Source organism: Ixodes scapularis, unplaced genomic scaffold, assembly GCF_016920785.2.
Source record: "Ixodes scapularis isolate PalLabHiFi unplaced genomic scaffold, ASM1692078v2 PGA_scaffold3__209_contigs__length_174095766, whole genome shotgun sequence".
Lineage (NCBI taxonomy): Eukaryota > Metazoa > Arthropoda > Arachnida > Ixodida > Ixodidae > Ixodes > Ixodes scapularis.
In genome coordinates this window covers 130281491-130287163 of record NW_024609868.1, presented here as the reverse complement: position 1 = coordinate 130287163, position 5673 = coordinate 130281491, and positions in this window count along the sequence as shown.

The window sequence follows — 5673 nt, the reverse complement described above, 5'->3', positions numbered from 1 at the left end:
GTTTACTGCGTCTGACTGCGCTAAGACTGCTTGTGTCAAGCTGTTGCTATGACGACACTTACGGCGACCCGAAAAAGGAGGGGGGGGAGGCGCAGGCGCTGTGCTGCACAACACAGTGCAGCACAACGCAGTCGACGTAGTTGTATGAGCGAGCCTTAACTGAGCGACGCTGTCGGCCATGTTGATTTCAGTGTCAAAAAAGTTCGTAATACATATCTTGAGCTGTCGAAGGATTTCATCTTAATTTCTGCGAAACGTACGACTATTTAGTTTCGTGAATACGGATTTTTTCTTGGGTTTGGCTGTATGGAAGTTTTTGGAGTAAGCTCATTTCGTGAATCTGGACTCAGGTTACGGCCTGGGATTGCACAGGATTGGAAATGTAACCGAGAGGAAACGGGCTGTCCCCACTGGTCCCCACGTGTCTTTGTTGTTGTTGTTGTTGTCTTGCCGCAGAGAGGGTGCTGACCGGGAGCTTGCATAGTCTTTATCGTTTATTTTGCACCATCGTGATTGTCCTCATCGGTAGACAAGGTTTTGTAGTAGTAACACTATTGGCGGGTAATCTATCCAGATATCATTGAATGCCTGGCATAGTAAAGGCTAAAGAGGCGCCATGGCTTTTCCGTAATATTTAAATTGTAAGCAGTAGCACATGCATGGTTATAAATGGCGAATGGGCCAAACCGCAGGCTGCACGAGGAGCTAACAGGCATGCATGTCGCATAAAATTATTTCGCGCATTTTGATTTTTTTTTTCGCTGCCGTAGTTTGCATATTGATGAAACGCAACGTTTTAATGGAGTATCATTGTATTCTTAGCGCTTGCGAAAAGTTACTATCCGACTATTAAATCTGGAGGGCTGCATGGTCTAGTTTTCGCCGGTGTACTGAGGGCAGCAACAGCCATTTGACATCTAAGCGTTCTTACAAAAAAAACTATTGTAATGCGTTGCTTATTTAATAGGTACACTTGACCACTGACAATATATTTTTAGGAAACATTAGGCGTCAGTATTATAGATACATCGAAATGTAGCGTCTGGTATCGTATATTGGATGGTAAAATTGAGAGCATCATTTCATTTCTACGCTCCTCGCCAGGCTTGGACGACGACTTCCCATCCACAACAACTTTGAGGACTGTCTCGTTTGATGAGGTAAAGTACAAAACATTTCCGCACTATTAATATAAAACTTACGAAGTACGCCGGAAATGCAGGTATACACTTTCATCGAAAAATTACATTTGTTCATACCAAAACATAATGCAACAAGCAAATGAAATAGAGGAACAGTGCACACTGAAACAATTGACACACTTAAAGTCCTAATTCAGCTTGGTTCAAAGTTAACACCCCTAAGAGTGTTACAGCAACACCCTTACCACAAAAATAGGGTACTGACGACTTTAGCAGCATACTAGGGCAAAATACCCTTACTCGTCTCTGACGCAAATAGCACCCAAGTGTGTAATTCGTTACTGCTATTCAAGAGGAAAGCGTTCCTACCGCCTAAAATTAACACGTTACACTTTCGTTGCTCTGAATTTGTCATTTGTGCATAAAGCAGTAGCTGCTTCCAATGTGTGTCGTCGTTAAGTGTAATTTTTTTAACGCGTTAATTTACGAATAACCGTGGACACATACGTTATGCACATTTTAGTTGTATATCTCGCGTTTTCTCGCAATGCCAATTGCGCGCGCGAGTTGGGGCAAAAACTCTCGTGTTGTACACGTTCCCATCCAGGAATAATTTTTACACCGTTTCTCGTGAATTCATCAAGAAGTAACTAATCGTTTTGGTCGTTTTGGAGCGCGCCGGCATCGACTTTTCTGGAGCGAGCCTATTACACTGGGCGATCGGGATCGAGACCGACGTGTTTCACTGGTCGTTTTGGATTAGCTCCCGCTGCAGATCTCGATCTGGATCCGAGAAAAGTCGCTCCCACGATTTCGGCGGATTCAACCGGAAGCCAGCCGGGCCATCCCTCGGCGCACACACGTGACTTCCTTTCTCGTGGGGCATCTCGCCTGATCTCGCCCATCTCGAATCAGAAGATGAAGAAGCACGTAGTGGGCTGGGCTCCTAGATTGTCTCGACATCAGAAGAATTCGTAATGGCCGCTTGCTTACCCCTTGGCTCGACAGCCGGTTCGTTATCCAGGAAGGAGAAGAGAAGGTATTTGCCGCGCTACGGGCATTCTGGTAATCTTTGCTAGAAGCGCCTGATCAAGCGTTCGGTACACTGTGTTAGTTTCACACAGCAGAAGTAATAGCTCGAGAGAACTAGCAAGTAGAAATAACCGTCAGTACCGAGCAATGGCGACACCTGCGAGCTATGTATTCGCTGCTTCTCGCGTGAGTTGAAACGTGGTGGCGCCAGTCTGCAAATAGACCCAACCACTTCCGGTTCTGAACTAGACTGCGGGTTTTGCAGTATTTCCGAAATGAAATATACACGCTATTTTCTGGAAATGGCGACTTGTAGCACTGCCAGAATTAATACACTCTTTTGATAAAAGAAAGATTAGTAAAAATAAGGAAATATACGCGAACCGGAAGTGTGCAGGGTCCACCCAACAGATGACAAAACCAAGTTTGTTGCCAAAAAAAAAATTGGAATATGAGGTATGACTGGGTGCCATATTTGATCTCTATTGCCGACAGATCCGGAGGGGGGACGGTATGGTTTGCCTAGCAGAGGTCCCCACATTTTCAGATCAAGTACCTACCTAACGTTTGCAAAGAACGGCGATCTTGATGGTGTTGAATGCACATTGCGGAAGCACCGTGGAGGCTTTAACATATATACAACGTAGTAAACGCGTCAGCGTTCTCCGCCGAGTCACATTCAGGACTAAGTAAAGGTGCGTTTATACTCCAACGTAACGTCGACGCGCGGGCGCGCCCGACAGCGTTGCACGACGTTGCTGCGAACGGAGTACCCATACTCCGACGACAGGTCAAACGTAACGTAGCTTAGCGCACCTCAGCAACCGTCGGCGTAGCTCACGGGGGATTCGAGCAGGCTCTATTCCCGGCGTCGACAAGCGCAGTCCGACAACGATGACTATTCAATGGAGAAGCCGTCGCTCCAGTGCCTTATTCGGGAATCCTGTTGTCGGGGCGTCGGGATCCTCGGGGCCAGTTGGAGTGAGCGAGATGCTCATTTCTGGGATCTGAACCTGTCGTTCTTGCCGCGTGTCGTGTGCCGTTGTCGTGTTCCCGTGTTGGTGTGCGTGTTTAACGTTCGTGCGCTCGACTGGTGGAGTGTGTGCGTGGATGTGCGGACCGCTTCGGAGGATGCGCTACCCTTCATTCTCGTTAGGCCTATCGAAATAACGAGTCAGTGGTGGTCGGCCGTGGTGTAGGGGTGCCGGAAAAAGCTGGAAGCTCGATGACGCGCCAAAGGTAGGGTTAATTAGAATTAAGGATGACCAAATCTGTGTGTTATATATGAGCATGTGCTAGTCGCACTCACCGGCAGACGTTCCCGGTCGAAAAAGCGCCGTCGAATGTAAGGGAACGTCGGACCCAGTGAGGTATTCGAATTATTTAGCCGGACAAAAATTTTCAACTGGGGTCTCTCAGCTTGTAAACGATAGAAGCGGTACGCGTTGAAAATTGGACTGACTCCTGTATTCTTCGTGTAGGCTCTGTAAAGTGCGCTACAATATTGAAAGGGTACCTGCATAATTTAGGCATCGTCTGCTCTCTTCGCTGTCCTTTTCAGACTTATAATAAAAAGGAAAGAAATGCGTTTTCAGTTCTCTATAATGTCGAATTAGAGCGCGGCTCTTGAAGAGAAAGAGGGGAGGGTATGCCCCTCCACCCCCCTCCGTACCCTCCCCTTTTCCTCTCCTACTCCCCTCCCTTTTGACGAGGAAACAGAATTGGGGTTGAAATCACGTGACGTCGAATTCTCCGCTAAATTTAGCGGGGAAACGTCCTTTAGTGCAACGCGCGCAGTTAAGCCGACGGCGACGCCGACGCCAACTCCGCTCAAGTCCGAAACGGGCGCCTGAGAGTTGCGCTCTCAAAATTCGGGGGAAAGAATATCCCCTTTCTTCACTGTCATCGACCCCCCCCCTCTCTCTCTCTCTCCCGAGCAATTTCTACGGCCCTTCCTGACTCCTATTCGTGTGTTTGCGCACGCGTATGTGTATGTGCGTCCCCTCCTCATCGCTCAGACGTTACCGAAGTCTCTACGCACACCGCCTGCGGGTGACCCCGATGGAGTTGTTGGTGGAAGACGAGCCCTAAAGCCACGCATACCGCGCGCGACTCCAGGTTATCACAAAGTTCAATATTCGCCTCGACACCGAAGCGAAGATTTTGACCTCAAATTAATCCTTCCCAAAGTTGTGAAACGTCACTTTGTCGTCACCAATAACTTCCACAAACGACAATCTTGCGACGAGAAAGTTCAGAATATTTCCAGCCCGCCTAAGCACAGTCTACGTATCATTGATTCTAACATGGCGTAGGGATTTAGGGACACGCAGGAGCGACGTCATCAATGCAGCCGTTCAATCGCCTGGCACCATGGTGTTGCTCGCGCGCGCTCCGATGAAGCTCGCTACGACTTTGTGTTTTACATTCTCGCTGTAATTTGAGCACCGAGAGAGCTTGGATGACTGGCATCTTGCCCCGCGTGACGCCAACGTCGCGAGAGTCCAATCAGCATGCTCCGCGAACTTCGGCCCCAACTTCGTGTTTTACGAGTTTAGCGACCCTGTAAGTAGTTTATGTAAGGACCATGCTAATATGAGTCGACAAGATGAGAACGGCGGGGCGTCTCCTTCGAATGCCCAGTCTCCGACACAAGCTCGTTGCCTTCCGGCTTGCCATAGCCTCCTCAATTGGCGACTTGATCGATCGAAAGCGTCGCTGCGGACGGCCTGCCACGACTAGCCGAATGGCTAGTCGTAGCAGGCCGTCCGTCCGTACTGACGTCAGCAAAGGATTTCTTATCGACGGAAATAAGAGGAATGTATGGACTTTAATTTTGACGGTGTTGGCAGTGTTGGTTTCAGATCGCTATGATTTCAAGCTTCCACCATGCTGATTACAAACACCATCGAACTTATTGTTCGCAAGGTCATGACGTTCACGAGAGGGAACCGTACGAGGGCGCCAACGTAACATCTCGCCTAATCTCGCCGCTAATAGTGACAAAGCCAGGCAGTTGGACTACGGAGCCGTAAAGCGCCCGGTCACAGATTTGGAGCGTGAGGATCTGGTAGCACAGGGCATCAAAGAGTCATTTCTCGGATAGAACCGGTGCATCAACGCACAGCTTTTGCAGCGGCGAGGACCCGAAACACACTTGTTCGCTCGGAAGAAGCGTGTTTCGGTGTCTCGCCGCAGCAAGGCGCCAGTCACGTGGCTCTCGTCTCATCCGTTGTCTGCCGCTCCACTGTTTCCATTTCGGCAGCCGCTTCTCGTGGCGATTTGCCAGGCTTTGTCAGTACACAGGAAGCTACGCCAAAGCTCCCGAGACGCTGAAGTGTTATCGGACGTAGGACGCTCTCGCTGGAGATAGGACGACTAAAAAAATACTTTCCTGTCATCTTCATCTGGTTAGTGACATTCAGCAATGACAGGCCGTGTCCCCCGGCGGTAAATTGCTCAGACTCACATATCTGCGCCGGTATACGCGGGCCATAAG